Source organism: Oncorhynchus clarkii, chromosome 9 (assembly GCF_045791955.1).
Source record: "Oncorhynchus clarkii lewisi isolate Uvic-CL-2024 chromosome 9, UVic_Ocla_1.0, whole genome shotgun sequence".
NCBI classification, from domain to species: domain Eukaryota; kingdom Metazoa; phylum Chordata; class Actinopteri; order Salmoniformes; family Salmonidae; genus Oncorhynchus; species Oncorhynchus clarkii.
The window spans coordinates 14221364-14240254 of NC_092155.1; the positions used below are offsets into that span (position 1 = coordinate 14221364).

The 18891-nt window shown below is 43.7% G+C and overlaps 1 pseudogene; it reads left to right on the plus strand.

Annotated features, from left to right (window-relative positions):
- The first annotated feature begins 1347 nt into the window (after positions 1-1347).
- Positions 1348-18753, plus strand: LOC139417459 (adenylate cyclase type 2-like; annotated as a pseudogene).
- Positions 18754-18891: the final 138 nt, after the last annotated feature.

Below are 18891 nucleotides of genomic sequence, written 5' to 3' on the forward strand. Positions count from 1 at the left end.
TTCAAACTATAATTCCAAGAAATATCTAAAAGTTTCAGCTTTCTTGTTATTGATTCAATCTATTTATTTTTCTTGTTGTTTCTAACTGTAAACAACTACTTACTGTACCTTAACATGAAAGAGTGAGTTTGAATTGACATTGTCGGTTAGGGGAAATAGTTGCATCTCTGTGTTTATTCTGTCGTTTTTTTTTCAGGTAGGTTTAACATAACAGTCCCCACAGGGAGAATATGTAAATGGTTGATTTTAAATCTAATTTGTTGATCAGTTGATTGATTGATTGCTTTATTATGTGATTGATTATGTATTGAATAATTATGGGATTTTAATATGTTTTACAGCATTAAAGATTATTTAATTGATAAGGTTTTACTGTGTATGTTTTTCTTCCTAGGATACACCTGTGACGTCATATAATCTACAGTTTATCTGCATGGTTTACCTTGTGCATCTGTTGCCCTTGTTACACATTCAATGACTGGCTATATTTAGAAAATGTAACATTTAAGGAGAATTGACCTGATAATACAATTGTTTCTGACATGCAAGAAAACAGAATAAATTCTATTCTATTCAAGACATTTCATTACCTAGCTCCTGATGATGTAGGACACTGTTGTGAAATTCATTCCATGGAGAGTTTTCACTCTTCCCTTGTAATTGATTCATCAATTAATGTCACTGATTAATTAGGATCTCCCCTCACCTGGTTGTCTAGGTTGTAATTGGACACAAATTGAAAGGAAAAAACAAAAAACCAGCAGACATTCGGCCCTCCATGGATTGAGTTTAGCACCCATGATGTGGTAGGCATTCTATTCATTGTGATGATCTAGGACCGGTTAGTCAAGTTTGGGTAAGGAAAAAGAGAACTGCAAACTATTTCAGGAACCTTCCTGAAGAATAGGCAACACACACACAGAGAGAGAGAGACTCTTGATAGAGAGATTGAGAAAGAGAGAGAGATAGAGAGAGGAAGAAAGAGGTGAGGAGATCATGGTTTCTGCTTTTAATACCGAGGTTGACAAACTGTATAAATATTTATAACACTGGATTATTTGAAGAGTTAAACTTACTTTAAAACTTTAGTTATACTTACTATTATTTCTGTGTTCAAGAAGAGGTCAGATAAAGATTGTCTGCTGGACCAGATGAATGGTGAGATTAAGATATAGAAGTAACACTTTATAACTACCATATTCCAATGAACTATTTATGAATATATTGTAAATCGTTCATAAATTGTTCATCATTATAGCTATTACAAAGCAACAAAAAAAACACTAATGGACCTGATATTCAATGTATAAACCCATTGATATTATCTTTATGACTGAAATGGTGAAAATGTATATGTCGTCGGATATGCCCTTGAATTCTTCAGCGAGCGGTGTGATCATCTTTCAGTTCCAGCCAGGTGAGTCTGTCTGTGTCCCAATAACACCATATTCCCTGTATAGTGCACTACCTTCAAACGGAACCCTATGGGCCCTGGTCAAAAGTAGTGCACTAAAACAGGGATTAAGATGCCATTTGAGAGGCAGCCATACACACTCACAATTATTTGCTTAAAGGCGCACTCTAGATTTTCACAGCGATTTTTAAGCCATTTAAATGAATGATAAATACCAATTGAATTAATTATAAATGACAGTTCAATTAAATTTGAGGGTGGTTACATTTCCCTAGTGTCATCCCTCAGCTTTTTAGGAAACCAAGAGGCAGGGCTGCCATTTTGAATTACAGAGTGGGGATTTAAATCATGAATGCGATATCAAACGTACAGCTATGGAATAAATTTATGTTTAGATTATGATTGAATTTAAGGGTTCATGGTTTCAGTTCAGATTTGTTGGGTTTCAATTGAACAGAAAGAAAGAAATAAATATGTTTAAAAGGAAAAGAACAATAGGTTAGAGGAGATAGAGGAGGAAAATAGATAAATGTCATAAAAAGGAGGACAGACAAATGAGGGATGGATGTGTGAGCGACATAGACAGCAGCAAAGTGGAAGAAGAAGGGAAAAGGAGAGAGAGGGAGAGACCCAGTCAGCCAGACTAACATAAAACAACTTGAAAGACAGGTAAGCTACTTTAAAAAAAACTTCTAACAGTTTTAACAGTTGTTGATATTTTATAACTGATAGCCGGGATCTTTGTATCAAAGGAAGTCATCTGTTCATGCTCTCTTCCCAGTGTAGCCTGGTGTCACTACGGGAACATAGACAAGGTAAGATACCCAGATGTAAACGTTTATTTAGGCCTAAAATATGATTTGAAAAGTGGAAACGGCTTTTCGTGTCATTTGTTTTTTTGTCATTTGTGTTACATATTATTTGAACTGTAGTTTTTGTTCATTTGTTTACAATTCTCCTCATCCACATATTGGTCTTTGACAGAGAGAGAGAAAGAGAGAGAATAAGAGAGAGTGAGAGAGGGAGAGAGAGAGACCTCAGCCTAAACATCAGCACCACAGGTAACTTCCACAAAGCTGTGAACAATCTGAGGGACAAGGCAAGAAGGGCCTTCTATGCCATCAAAAGGAACATACAATTAGATTTAGGCTGGCTAAAAATACTTAAATCAGTTATAGTGTCACTACCTCTGAATGTCGTTACATATAGAACACATTGCCTTTTATGGTTGTGAGTTCTGGGGTCCACACACCAACCAAAAATTCACAAAATGGGACAAACACCAAATTGGAAAAATATCCTCCTGGTAAGCATAAATGGTTAGCATAGCAGAAGTGGTTAATGTTATAGCATTATGGTCTGGTTAGCACTGGTTGGCATATTAGACGTGGTTATAGCATTCGGGCCCGGTTAGCATTAGTAGTTATGGTTAGCATGATTTAGCACTGAGGATTATGTGGGGGGGTTGGAGTTTGAATCTCTATCCATTTTGGCAGAGAAGTTCCTCCCTTTCCACATGGATTTACAGTCAGTCATCCAAGGAAGACAACATCATGATTGTAAAATATCAAAGTTACTCAGAGAACCTGAATGGACTATGCCCTGACTCTGTCCCTCCTTTGTCCTTCAGTATCCCTGGCAACAAGGACAGAGATGCAGGATTGAACCACTACGCAAGACAACCCTTAGGGATACTTGGTGGTTGGGGGAAACAGAACTGGAGACATGAACAGGACTGGTAGTGGGTTCGCTTGGGGTGGAGACAGGGAAGACAGAGGAGACAATGGAGGAGACGGGAGAGGAGACAGGTGATATGAGAGAGAGACAAGCCTGGAGCTGACAGATTTGTCCAGCAGCACAACAGACAATGCTGACTCTAGAGAATGTCTGATTGCAGAGGAAGAAGAGGATGGTGACATCAGCAAGTTAAGGAAGGACATCACAGTGAAAACATTTGGTATCAGGACTCACAGTAATGACATCAGAGATGAGGTCAGCGGAGATTCCAAGAGCCAATCAGTACACGGTGAGCCTCGTGTCTACAGAGAGTTGGGCGTGGCTAGGGTGGAGCTAGCCCCAGAACCACTCAAGGCCCAATTGCCTTTCAAAGAATCTCTGGAGCGCCACCCCCTGGTGATAACCATGGCACCGAATTCAAACCAGACACTGTGAAAATTCAATGTGGATGCAGTTGCTTGCGAAAGTATTCATCCCCCTTGGCATTTTTCCTATTTTGTTGCCTTACAACCTGGAATTAAAATTATTTTTTTGTGGAGTTTGTATCATTTGATTTACACAACATGCCTATCACTTTGAAGATGCAAAATATTTTTTATTGTGAGACAAACTTGAGCATGCATTACTATTCACCCCCCTCCCCCCAAAGTCAATACTTTGTGGAGCCACCTTTTGCAGCAATTACAGCAAAAAGTATCTTGGGTTATGGCAAAACTGCTCCAGCTCCATCAAGTTGGATGGGTTCCGCTGGTGTACTGCAATCTGTGAGTCATACCACAGATTCTCAATTGGATTGAGGTCTGGGCTTTGACTAGGCCATTCCAAGATATTTAAATATTTCCCCTTAAACCACTCGAGTGTTGCTTTAGCAGAACCTCCGTCACCAGTCTCATATCTCTGGAAGACTGAAACAGGTTTGCCTCATGAATTTCCTTGTATTTATGGCCATGCATCACTCTTTCAATTCTGACTAGTTTCCCATTCCCTGTCGATTAAAAAAAATCCCCACAGCATGATGCTACCACCACTACATTTCACTGTGGGGATGATGTTCTCGGGGTGATGAGAGGTGTTGGGTTTGCACCAGACATCGTGTTTTCCTTGATGGCCAAAAAGCTACATTTTAGTCTCATCTGACCAGAGTACCTTCTTCCATATGTTTTGGGAGTCTCCCACATGGCTTTTGGTGAACACCAAACGCGTTTTTTTATTTTTTTATTTAAGCAATGGCATTTTTCTGGCTACACTTCCATAAATCCCAGCTCTGTGGAGTGTACGGCTTAAAGTGGTCCTATGGACAGACACTCCAATCTCTGCAATGGAGCTTTGCATCTCCATCAGGGCTATCTTTGGTCTCTTTGTTGCCTCTCTGATTCATGCCCTCCTTGCCTGGTCCATGAGTTTTGGAGGGCGGCCCTCTCTTGGCAGGTTTGTTGGGGTGTCATATTCTTTCCATTTTTTAATAATGGATTTAATGGTGCTCCGAGGGATGTTCAAAGTTTTGGATATTTTTTTATAACCCAACCCTGATCTGTACTTCTCCACAACTTTGGAGATCTCCTTGGTCTTCATGGTGCCACTTGCTTGGTGGTGCCCCTTGCTTAGTGGTGTTGCCTTTCAGAACCGGTGTATATATACTGAGATCATGTGACAGATCATGTGACACTTAGATTGCACACAGGTCAACTTTATTTAACAAATTGTGCGACTTCTGAAGGTAATTGGTTGCACCTGATCTTATTTAGGGGCTTCATAGCAAAGGGGGTGAATACATATGCACGCACCACTTTTCTGTTTGGAATATTTTGACATTTTTTGAAACATGTTCTTTTTTTCATTTCACTTCACCAATTTGGACTATTTTGTGTTGTCCATTACATGAAATCAAAATAAAAATCCATTTAAATTACAGGTTGTAATGCAACAAAATAGGATAAATGCCAAGGGGGATGAATAGTTTTGCAAGGCACTGTAAATGCACTGCCAGTCCTGACGATGATTAACTCATCACAGACTCATCACAGACTTTAACAATGGCGCCTTGAAATTAAAAACAAATCCCTACAATCACGACTTTAATCTGGCCGTGATGGACTCCACAACAACCCTTTGCAGCCATAACCACGACAACAACACAACCCCGGGGTGTGTTGCTGCTACAGAGATGTACACAAGGCATTCATAAGGTGTGTATGATTTGGACATTTTAAATCCAGGGATGAAACCCTGGTCTCCGGTGGGGGGAAGCAGTAGCCTGTTAGCCCTCGACCACAGCTCTCTGTAGGTGGAAGGAGGATGATTATAGGCACACAGAAGCCTATGGTCAGTATCAGTCCAAGCTGGTGTCTCCTCCAGACATCTAATGAGAGAAAATAATGGAAACATTACCTTGGTGTCAATAACAGCGAAGGCTGAGTTAATTTGATACAATTGATGATTTACATAAATAGGAAGAATAAACAAACAATAGAAATATCCAACAATTACCATTTAAATCTTCCCAATGGAGACTAGGGTTCAATCAATGTGTCCACCCTTCCCACTGTTTCTCCCACTAGCCAGTCTCCCCACTTGATCTTCTTACTTTATTTCAATGAAGGACATATTAGGTGTTTAGGTGGTTTGATACAATTATTTGCAGAAATGTAAAATTGTCATAAATATGAAAAATGAATTCTGCACTAAATATCTATTTCAAATGTGTATAGTGTGTATAGTGTCGTTGGATTACGCTAGTGTGTGTTTATTTGTCATATTTATGATAAATTGATCTACAACATGAAGGAGCTCTCTTGCTTGAAGTGTTGTGTATTAAATGTATCTTTATATGAATTATATTTCAGTTCATATGGTTTTATCAAAAAATGTATTTCTCTTTCCCTCCCTCCCCCTCCCCCTCTGTCCCTTTCTCTCTCCCTCTACAGGTAGCATTCTTCCAGTTTATGTCTCTGTGTGTGTACATGGTGCAGCCCCTGTCCCTAGCCTGGGCCTTAATGGTGGGCATAGAGACCAGCGTGTCACACATTATCATCATAGGTGACCACCATTAGTGGGCTGTCTTCAGAACAAGTCGAAAGAGATCGAATAAACCCCACTCCCCTCAATTCTGCTAGCAAACTTGAAATCTTTGGACAATAAAATGGACAAGTTATTGGGAAGAATAAACTACCAACGGGACATTAAAAACTGTAACATCTTGTGCTTCACAGAGTCGTGGCTGAACAACGACAATATCAACATACAGCTGGCTGGCTATACAATGTACCGGCAGGATAGAACAGCGGCGTCTGGTAAGACAAGGGGCAGCGGTCTATGTATTTTTGTAAACAACAGCTGGTGCATGATATCTAAGGAAGTCTCGAGCTATTGCTCGCCTGAGGTAGAGTTTCTCATGATAAACTGCAGGCCACACTACGTACCGAGAGAGTTTTTATCTATATTCTTTGTAGCTGTTTGCATACCACCACAGTCTGTGGCTGGCACTAAGATAGCATTGATTGAGATGTATTCCCGCCATAAGCAAACAAGAAAATGCTCACCCAGAGGTGGCGCTCCTAGTAGCCGGGGACTTTAATGCAGGGAAACTTAAATCAGTTTTACCAAATTTCTATCAGCATGTCACATGTGCAACCAGAGGGAAAGAACTCTGGACCACCTACACTCCACACACAGAGACACATACAAAGCTCTCCCTAGCCCTCCATTTGGCAAATCTGACCATAATTCCATCCTCCTGATTCCTGTTTACAAGCAAAATTAAAGCAAGAAGTACCAGTGACTCGCTCAATACGGAAGTGGTCAGATGAAGAAGATGCTAAGCTACAGGACTGTTTTGCTATCACAGACTGGAATATGTTCCGGGATTCCTCCAATGACATTGAGGAGTACACCACATCGATGACATCGTCCCCACAGTGACCGTACATACATACCCCAACCAGAAGCCATGGATTACAGGCAGCATCCGCACTGAGCTAAAGGCTAGAGCTGCCGCTTCCAAGGAGCGGGACTCTAAACCGGAAGCGTATAAGAAATCCCGCTACGCCCTTTGAAGAGCCATCAAACAGGCAAATGGTCAATACAGTACTAAGATCGAGTCTACACCGGCTCTGATGCTTGTCAGATGTGGCAGGGCCTGCAAACCATTGCAGATTACAAAGGGAAGCACAGACGAGAGCTGCCCAGTGACACGAGCCTACCAGACGAGCTAAACTACTTCCATGCTCGCTTTGAGTCAAATAACACTGAAACATGCATGAGAGCACCATCTGTACCGGAAGACTGTGTGATCACGCTCTCCGCAGCCGATGTGAGCAAGACCTTTCCACAGGTCAACATTCACAAGGCCGCAGGGCCAGACAGATTACCAGGATGTGTACTGTGGGCATGCGCTGACCAACTAGCAAGTGTCTTCACTGACATTTTCAACCTCTCCCTGTCCAAGTCTGTAATACCAACATGTTTTAAGTAGACCACTGTAGCGCCTGTGCTCAATAACACTAATGTAACCTGTCTAAATGACTACCGATCCGTAGCACTCACGTCTGTAGCCATGAAGTGCTTTGAAAGGCTGGTCATGGCTCACATCAACACCATCATCCCAGAAACCCTAGACCCACTCCAATTTGCATACCACCCCAACAGATCCACAGATGATGCAGTCTCTGTTGCACTCCACAATGCCCTTTCCCACCTGGACAAAAGGTACACCTATGTGAGAATGCCATTCATTGACTACAGCTCAGCCTTCAACACCATAGGGCCCTCAAAGCTCATCACTAAGCTAAGGACCCTGGGACCTCCCTCTGCAACTGGATGCTGGACCTCTTGACAGGCCGCCCCAGGTGGTAAGGGTAGGTAACAACACATCCGCCATGCTGATCCTCAAGACAGAGGCTCCTCAGGAGTGTGTGCTCAGCCCCCTCCTGTACTCCCTGTTCACTCATGACTGCACGGCCAGGCACGACTCCAACACCATCATTAAATTTGCCGATGACACAACAGTGGTAGGCCTGATCACCAACAACAATGAGAGCCTATAGGGAGGAGGTCAGAGACCTGGCCATGTGGTGCCAGGACAACAACCTCTCCCTCAACGTGATCAAGACAAAGGAGATGATTGTGGACTACAGGACAAAGAGGACCGAGCACGCCCCATTCTCATCAACGGGGCTGCAGTGAAGCAGGTTGAGAGCTTCAAGATCCTTGATGTCCACATCACCAACAAACTAACATGATCCACTACAGAGGGTGCAAATACATCACTGGGGCCAAGCTTCCTGCCATCCAGGACCTCTATACCAGGCGGTGTCAGAGGAAGGCCCTAAAAATTGTCAAAGACTCCAGCCACCCTAGTCATAGACTGTTCTCTCTGCTACCACACGGCAAGCGGTTCCAGAGCGCCATGTCTAGGTCCAAGAGGCTTCTAAACAGCTTCTACCCCCAAGCCATAAGACTCCTGAACATCTAGTCAAATGGCTACCCAGACTAATTATATTGCCCCCCTCCCCCATCCCACCCCCTCTTTACACCACTGCTACTCTCTGTTGTCATCTATGCATAGTCATAGTCCTATTAATCATTCCCCTTTAGTTTGATAGTTACACACAAACCCTCCTCATGCCCCTCCCCCTGACAACAGGAGCATCTCCTCCTGTCTGTGTTGCCATGGTACACCGCCATGGAGCTGAAGACAGAGATCATCAAATGACTGTCAGAGAATAAAGACAAAGGACAGAACTTCCACAGTCTGTACATCCGTCAACACAAAGACGTCAGGTCAGGAAGTGTGTCTGTACATCCGTCAACATAACAACGTCAGGTCAGGAAATGTGTCTGTACATCCGTCAACACAAAGACGTCAGGTCAGGAAGTGTGTCTGTACATCCGTCAACATAACAACGTCAGGTCAGGAAGTGTGTCTGTACATCCGTCAACACAAAGACGTCAGGTCAGGAAGTGTGTCTGTACATCCGTCAACATAACAACGTCAGGTCAGGAAGTGTGTCTGTACATCCGTCAACATAACAACGTCAGGTCAGGAAGTGTGTCTGTACATCCGTCAACACAAAGACGTCAGGTCAGGAAGTGTGTCTGTACATCCGTCAACATAACAACGTCAGGTCAGGAAATGTGTCTGTACATCCGTCAACATAACAACGTCAGGTCAGGAAATGTGTCTGTACATCCGTCAACACAAAGACGTCAGGTCAGGAAGTGTGTCTGTACATCCGTCAACATAACAACGTCAGGTCAGGAAATGTGTCTGTACATCCGTCAACACAAAGACGTCAGGTCAGGAAGTGTGTCTGTACATCCGTCAACATAACAACGTCAGGTCAGGAAGTGTGTCTGTACATCCGTCAACATAACAACGTCAGGTCAGGAAATGTGTCTGTACATCCGTCAACACAAAGACGTCAGGTCAGGAAGTGTGTCTGTACATCCGTCAACACAAAGACGTCAGGTCAGGAAATGTGTCTGTACATCCGTCAACACAAAGACGTCAGGTCAGGAAGTGTGTCTGTACATCCGTCAACACAAAGACGTCAGGTCAGGAAATGTGTCTGTACATCCGTCAACACAAAGACGTCAGGTCAGGAAATGTGTCTGTACATCCGTCAACATAAAGACGTCAGGTCAGGAAATGTGTCTGTACATCCGTCAACATAACAACGTCAGGTCAGGAAATGTGTCTGTACATCCGTCAACATAACAACGTCAGGTCAGGAAGTGTGTCTGTACATCCGTCAACATAAAGACGTCAGGTCAGGAAATGTGTCTGTACATCCGTCAACATAAAGACGTCAGGTCAGGAAATGTGTCTGTATATCGTCAACATAAAGACGTCAGGTCAGTTTTGTCCTGGAGGCAGCTCTGCAGAGTGGTCACTATCTTGTTTAGCCACAAAGTCATAAAATCTGATTTTAAACCTACAGTAACCCTAGCATTAACCCTAACCTCAACCACACTGCTAACCTTATACCTAATCCTAACCTTAAATTAAGACCAAAAATCGAATTTTTAAAAACTATTTACGATATAGCCAATTCTGACTTCGCAGCTTGGAGATTTAGCGGAAAGATTCATCCCAATAAACTTCAACCTGCTTTTTTGGGGAGTTGCTCTCATCTTCCCAATGATCTGTTACTTTGGCCAGCACACCTAAATACTATCAGAGGACCGAGCAGAGTCACATTGATTCCCCTACTGTATCTTCTTGGCTCTGTGTAGTATTCTGTATTCTGACATCATGGGGTTTACTAAGCTGGCCACCTGTTCTCCAGAGGAGCTGGTGGGAGTCCTTAACAAACTCTTCAGCAGGTTGGATGACATTGCCAAGGTGACATATCATTTCAACAACAGCTGAATAGATCCCGATGGCGTACGCTCACTCAAACATCATCACATACTACTCAGGGTACCGTGTAAAAACTCTCCATCACTGACTCTCTAACTATTTCTTTATCTCTCTCTCTCTCCCGTCCTCTTCTCCCCCTCACACCCTCCCTGCCTAAATCTCTGGATCACTCTCACCCCTCCCTCTCTCCCTCTCTGCCCCCTCTCCCTTCTCTCTCTCTACTTCCCTCTCTTTCTTTCTCTCCCTCCCTCACGTCCTCCTTACCTCCTGCCCTCTATTTCCCTCCCACCCTTACACCCTCCTTATCTCTCTCTCTATCTCTCTCCAAAATAATTAGTGTTTGCGTATCAAGATCCTGGGTGACTGTTACTACTGTGTGTCCGGTCTGCCAAACACCATCCCCACCCATGCTAGGAACTGTGTTCAGATGGGGCTTTACATGTCAGTCTGCCAACCAACCAATCACTGCTCTTCATCACCTCTCACATACCATGCTCTCTCCTTCATCTGTATCTGCCTGTCATTCAACTCCATGTATCGCCTCCATCTATCACCTCCATGTATCACCTCCATGTATCACCTCCATGTATCGCCTCCATCTATCACCTCCATGTATCACCTCCATGTATCACCTCCATGTATCGCCTCCATCTATCACCTCCATGTATCACCTCCATGTATCGCCTCCATCTATCACCTCCATGTATCACCTCCATGTATCACCTCCATGTATCGCCTCCATCTATCACCTCCATGTATCACCTCCATGTATCACCTCCATATATCATCTCCATGTATCACCTCCATGTATCACCTCCATGTATCGCCTCCATCTATCACCTCCATGTATCACCTCCATGTATCACCTCCATGTATCGCCAAATCCCGAGCTGACAAGGTAAAAACATGTCGTTCTGCTCCTGAACAAGACAGTTAACACACTGTTCCTAGGCTGTCATTGAAAATAAGAATTGATTCTTAACTGACTTACCTAGTTAAATAAAGGTAAAAAGATATATACAGTATAAATCTGTATCATGTAGATAAATCAATCATTTATCTCAATCACTAATCTACTTTCTCTATTAATTATTTTATTGGCTCTGTTTCTGATAAATCAACTTGTCTCGCTGGCAACGCAGAAATAATTTACAAATAATTTAACCTTGTCATATCTCTGTAGTAAACTACGGGAGGCTACAGGTGTGGAGATCAGTATGAGAGTGGGCGTGCACTCCGGCAACATTCTCTGTGGCGTAATTGGTCTACAGAAGTGGCAGTACGATGTCTGTTCACATGACGTGACCCTGGCCAATCATATGGAGTCTGGGGGCATGCCAGGGTAAGGAACCAGGAAGCTGATGTGTTTGTTTTATGAACTGTTATAAAGGTGTAATAAGCTTTTTAAGTCTCATACTGTACTTGGGTTAAAAACCCATGTGGTATGTGTGTGTTATGATAGCTTTATGCAAGTGTGTGTTCAGGTGTGCACAACGTTACAGATCATTCAGACAGAAATTTCTTAGGTAGTACAGATATGATTGTTTACCATGCAGAATACGGCGTTGTGTCAGTTCTATTCAGTACAATTCTAACTGCAATGTTTCCCACCCAAGGTGTGTCCACATCACAGAGGAGACACTGGGTCACTTAGCTGGGGCATACCAAGTGGACACTGACGGGGGGAGCTGGGACTTTCTGCTAAAGGGGAGGAAAACCTACCTGGTGGTCGACCCACATAAGGAAGAGACGACCTCTAAGAAGAAGGAAGAGGTGTCTGCAATGTGCATGTTTTAGAACCTGTTGTTGTGTGTATTGATGTGTTTATGTACAGTACCAGTCAAAAGTTTGGACACACCTACTCATTCAAGGGTTTTTCTTTATTTTTACTATTTTATTACATTGCAGAATAATAGTGAAAAGATCGAAACTATGAAATAACACATGGAATCATGTAGGAACCAAAAAAGATTCTTCAAAGTAGCCACCTTTTGCCTTGATGACAGCTTTGCACACTCTTGGCAATCTCTCAACCAGCTTCATGAGGAATGCTTTTCCAACAGTCTTGAAGGAGGTGTGTTTTTGTTGAAAAACAAATAATAATCCCACTAAGCGTAAACCAGATGGGATGGCATATCGCTGCAGAATACTGTAGTAGCCATGCTGGTTAAGTGTGCCTTGAATTCTAAATAAATCACTGACAGTGTCACCAGCAAAGCACCCCCACACCATCACACCTCCCCCTCCATGCTTCACGGTGGGAAATACACATGTGGAGATCATCATCATTCACCTACTCTGTGTCTCACAAAGACATGGTGGTTCAAACCAAAGGACAGATTTCCACCGGGCTATTGTCCAATGCTTGTGTTTCTTGGCCCAAGCAAGTCTCTTGTTATTGGTGTCCTTTAGTAGTGGTTTCTTACAGCAATTCGACCATGAAGGCCTGATTCACACAGTCCCCTCTGAACAGTTGATGATGAGATGCGTCTGTTACTTGAACTCTGTGAAGCATTGATTCGGGCTGCAATCTGAGGTGCTGTTAACTCCAATGAATTCATCCTCTGCAGCAGAATTAATGCTGGGTCTTCCTTTCCTGTGGCGGTCCTCATGAGAGCCAGTTTCATCATAGCGTTTGATGGTTTTTGCGACTGCACTTGAAGAAACTTTCAAAGTTCTTGAAATTTTCCGGATTGACTGAATTTCATGTCTTAAGGTAATGATAGACTGTTGTTTCTCTTTGCTTATTTGAGCTGTTCTTGCCATAATATGGACTTGGTATTTTACCAAGCACACACATACTGGAATTCACAAACAAACACACACACACTTTAACTCACTGTGTTTTTCTCTCTATAGCTCTTTTTACCTGGATACAACCGTACGTACAACTCCTATGACAAAACACCACTACATAACCTCCCTCTCTCTATACACTGTCCCTGTGAGTACCTCTTCAATCCATCAAGCAATCAACCAGTCAATTCATCAATTATAATCTTACCTGAAACATGAACACTTTCGTTAGCCCCCTGGGGGAATACCTAGGCTTTAGCTCAGTAGGCTAACCTAACACATGGTTGTGGCCTGAAGACGACCCAGGTTTGTCATAAGGTGCTTAATATCTAGTCTAATATCAGTCACTGGTGATCACTCTCTTTCTCCCCCCTCATCAGATCTTTTTCAGAGCTGATCTGATTGGTCAAAAAGACCAATTAGTGGAAAAAATAATCCGAATTCGGCTGTCTGTGTGAACGCAGCCATAGAGAGAGAGACACACACACACACATTGCTCTACAATGACACCAAGTAAGACTGGATAACAGGTAGTAACATAGAAACACACACCTTTAGCAACAGCTTTCATCAAAGCCACTTCAGTATCACGTAACCTCATACAGAGTATCTCATTACATTAGTCAACGAAGCCTGAGGCGGTGTTATCTCCTTGGCCCTTTGTTTAAGCTGCGTGAACAAACAGAGATAAAATGATACTATCGTCTGGGTTCCACCATCTGGACTCACAGAGTGACAGACAAAAGGCATGAAACTCAAACCAGGGTTGAGTCAGACATGTGTGTCCAGTTTGTGGAACCCTCTCTCTCCTTCCCTCTCCCTCCCTCTCTCTCTCAGGAAAGTGAGTTTGAATATGTTTTTTAAAAGACTGACATCACAGAGGAGAGGAGAACAAGGGAAAGACGGACAATTGCATGGTAGCTCAAAGTGTGTGTTTGTATTTCCCCAGGCCTGGAGTCCTAAAGGACCCTAAGATCATGGCTGGAGTTGTGTTGTATTTCCCCAGGCCTGGAGTCCTAAAGGACCCTAACATCATGGCTGGAGTTGTGTTGTATTTCCCCAGGCCTGGAGTCCTAAAGGACCCTAACATCATGGCTGGAGTTTCGTTGTATTTCCCCAGGCCTGGAGTCCTAAAGGACCCTAAGATCATGGCTGGAGTTGTGTTGTATTTCCCCAGGCCTGGAGTCCTAAAGGACCCTAACATCATGGCTGGAGTTTCGTTGTATTTCCCCAGGCCTGGAGTCCTAAAGGACCCTAAGATCATGGCTGGAGTTGTGTTGTATTTCCCCAGGCCTGGAGTCCTAAAGGACCCTAAGATCATGGCTGGAGTTGTGTTGTATTTCCCCAGGCCTGGAGTCCTAAAGGACCCTAACATCATGGCTGGAGTTGTGTTGTATTTCCCCAGGCCTGGAGTCCTAAAGGACCCTAACATCATGGCTGGAGTTGTGTTGTATTTCCCCAGGCCTGGAGTCCTAAAGGACCCTAACATCATGGCTGGAGTTTCGTTGTATTTCCCCAGGCCTGGAGTCCTAAAGGACCCTAACATCATGGCTGGAGTTTTGTTGTTCATCTTCTATTACACCTGTCTGTTCATACGTGCATGCGTGCTTGTCACTGTCACGACTTCCGGCGTTCGGTGGTTGACGTCCCCGGCTTTCTAGCCATCGCCGCTCCACTTTTCAGTTATCCATTTGCTTTGTCTTGTTTTACACACCTGGTTAACATTTCCCAATCACACTGCATGTATTTATTCTTCTGTTCCCCCTCATGTCTTTGTGTGATATTGTTTGTGTGTTACGTGTTTTGTAACGCGCCAGGCTGGCATTCGTTATTTCCGTGTTATTTTCACGAAGCTTGTTTGAATCGTTAAACATTGATGTTTTGTGACTGTTTTTGCGTGCTTTACACGTTGCCTTGTTGGCTGGAGGTTTTTGATGCAGCTGCGTCCGTCTGTAATCTTTCTCCTGTAATAAACAATTCTCTGCTCTCCTGCACCTGACTTCACCAAAAGTATGCACACGCCTGACAGTCACACCCATGCCTTTCTGCTTTCATGTGTGTGTGTGTGTGTGTGTGTGTGTGTGTGTGTGTGTGTGTGTGTGTGTGTGTGTGCACGCGCACATGCAAGTGTGTAGCTGTACTGTATGCGTTTGTGTTTTGATTGTGTTTGTTTAAACCGTGTGTGTGTGTTTTAATTGTGTTTGTTTAAACCGCGTGTGTGTGTTTTTTTAAACTGTGTGTGTGTTCTTCAGGTGAACTGGGCTGTCGTGTGTTCCTGCTGGAGCAGTGTTTAGGACAGAGAGAGATGAGATGGAGAACGTTAACAAATTACTACTGCAGAATGTCCTGCCCCTTCATGTAGCATCTAAATTCATGGCAAAGGCCATACACAACCAGGAAAGTGTGTGTGTGTGTGTGTGTGTGTGTGTGTGTGTGTGTGTGTGTGTGTGTGTGTGTGTGTGTGTGTGTGTGTGTGTGTGTGTGTGTGTGTGTGTGTGTGCGACGTGGTCTAACGAGTGCGCTGAGAGTCGGGGAGCAAGTTCAGGGAGTGAGTGTTTTAATAAATTAACAAAACAAAAAAACACGAAACACAAACAACGCACCGACATGAAAAGAGAGTCAATGACACCTGAGGAAAGACAGATATAGGGAAGATAATCAAAGAGTTGATGGAGTCCAGGTGAGTGTCATGAGGTGCTGGTGCATGAGATGATGGTGACAGGTGTGTGGGATAATCAGCAACCTGATGACCTCGAGGCCGGAGAGGGCGTATACGTGACACCCGGACTCAAGTACAATTTGAAATCATTTAAAATACTTAAGTTCGATTGAGCTGCCTGTTGCAATTTAATTATTACAAAAGTCCCAAAAGTGCAAATGCCCACATGGCACTCCCGTCAGGCTAAAGCAAATGTTGTAAAGCTTTGAAATAGTAGTGGAAGCCAGGTCTGGAGACGACAGAGGGTCAGTCTGACTGCCCCGAGCAACACTGTAACGGTGATAGGGCCACTTCATGCAAATGACCAACCAAACCATGTATATATAACATGGTTGTGTATATAATGTGTGTGTGTTGTGATATGACATTATGAAGTGTTTTGTGTGTATATATAATGTGGTTGTGTCAGTGTTATATAATATAATGTGTGTGTGTGTTGTGTTTGCCTCGGTACCCCAGTTTAAGGACTTCTACAACGAGCGCAAAGTGAACCGAGATGGACTGCAGTGTCTACACTTCCTCAACGAGATCATCTCAGACTTTGATGAGGTACAAATATTCCCTATAAAGGTTAAATAAAAAGGGTCTGGGTACAAAAGTAGTGAACTATAGGGAATAGAATCCCACTTCAGAGTTTGGTCTGGAACTCGGAAGGGAAGAAGGGCCTGGAGATTTTCTTCAACTGCTAACCTGACCATGAACTGACCATTAGTTTGTTACCAAATGTACCCTTTCTCTTTCTCTGCCTCCCCCTCTCTCTCAACCCCTCTGTCTCTAGCAGCTTCTCTCTCAACCCCTCTGTCTCTAGCAGCTTCTCTCTCAACCCCCTCTGTCTCTAGCAGCTTCTCTCTCAACCCCTCAGTCTCTAGCAGCTTCTCTTTCAACCCCTCTGTCTCTAGCAGATTCTCTCTCAACCCCTCAGTCTCTAGCAGCTTCTCTCTCAACCACTCTGTCTCTAGCAGCTTCCCTCTCAACCCCTCTGTCTCTAGCAGCTTCTCTCTCAACCCCTCTATCTCTAGCAGCTTCTCTCTCAACCCCCTCTGTCTCTAGCAGCTTCGCTCTCAACCCCTCAGTCTCTAGCAGCTTCTCTCTCAACCCCTCTGTCTCTAGCAGCTTCTCTCTAAGCCAAAGTTCTGTTCTGTGGAGAAGATTAAGACTATTGGCAGTATCTACATGGCAGTACCTACATGGCAGTACCTACATGGCAGTACCTACATGGCAGTACCTACATGGCAGCTGCTGGACTGACCAATCCTGCTATAGGGGAAGAGCGAAAGGTTGTATATACAGTATATCACAAAAGTGAGTACACCCCTCACATTTTTGTAAATATGGCCAAGACCATACAGCGGTTTAACTGGACAGGTCCCACTCAGAACAGGCCTCGCCATGGTCGACCAAAGAAGTTGAGTGCACGTGCTCAGCGTCATATCCAGAGGTTGTCTTTGGGAAATAGACGTATGAGTGCTGCCAGCATTGCTGCAGAGATTGAAGGGGTGGGGGGTCAGCCTGTCAGTGCTCAGACCATACGCCGTACACTGCATCAAATTGGTCTGCATGGCTGTCATCCCAGAAGGAAGCCTCTTCTAAAGATGATGCACAAGAAAGCCCGCAAACAGTTTGCTGAAGACAAGCAGACTAAGGACATGGATTACTGGAACCATGTCCTGTGGTCTGATGAGACCAAGATAAACTCATTTGGTTCAGATGGTGTCAAGCGTGTGTGGTGGCAACCAGGTGAGGAGTACAAAAACAAGTGTGTCTTGCCTACAGTCAAGCATGATGGTGGGAGTGCCATGATAACAACCCCAAACACACCTCCAAGACAACCACTGCCTTGCTAAAGAAGCTGAGGGTAAAGGTGACGGACTGCCAAGCATGTCTCCAGACCTAAACCCTATTGAGCATCTGTGGGGCATCCTCAAATGGAAGGTGGAGGAGTGCAAGGTCTCTAACATCCACCAGCTCTGTGATGTCGTCATGGAGGAGTGGAAGAGGACTCCAGTGGCAACCTGTGAAGCTCTGGTGAACTGGCAGTGCTGGAAAATTATGGTGGCCACACAAATTATTGACACTTTGGGCCAATTTGGACATTTTCACTTAGGGGTGTACTCACTTTTGTTGCCAGCGGTTTAGACATGAATGGCTGTGTGTTGAGTTATTTTGAGGGGACAGCAAATTTACACAGTTATACAAGCTGTACACTCACTACTTTACATTGCAGCAAAGTGTAATTTCTTCAGTGTTGTCACATGAAAAGATATACTCAAATATTTACAAAAATGTGAGGGGTGTACTCACTTTTGTGATTTACTGTAGATAGCTCTGTTCTGCCTCACTGGGTCGAATTCAAATACTTACAAAAAAATATGCCCTTACTTACTCTCTTCCCTGAGATAGTCAGGGATTTGTATGTGATTGGATGAGAGAATGAAAGGTAACTTGTCATGTCATTGTTTTTACCAATCAAATCTTGTCAATGAGTGGAAGTGTTCTCTTGTTCTCTGTCTCCCTCTGTAGGGCTGTGATGTGTCCTACAGCCATGTGCGCAGCATGGTAGAGTTTGCCATCGCTCTGAAGAACAACCTGGAGTCCATCAACCAACACTCCTTCAACAGCTATAAACTACGAATCGTTGAGTCTGTCTGGCTGGCTGGCCAGTGGGACAAGGAAATATGGCCTGACTCATTTCATCTTTACGATTCCTTGTCGTCTCTCCTTGCCTGATTCTCAAAATGTATTGGAGAAGAAAGTCAGAGGGAAGGGACCTTCTCCTTCAGTAAGGTTGAGGATGCACAGAATCAAGAAAAGACTAAAAGAGATTGAGCCTTAACTTTGTAACCATCTCCCCATTCCAACTTACGT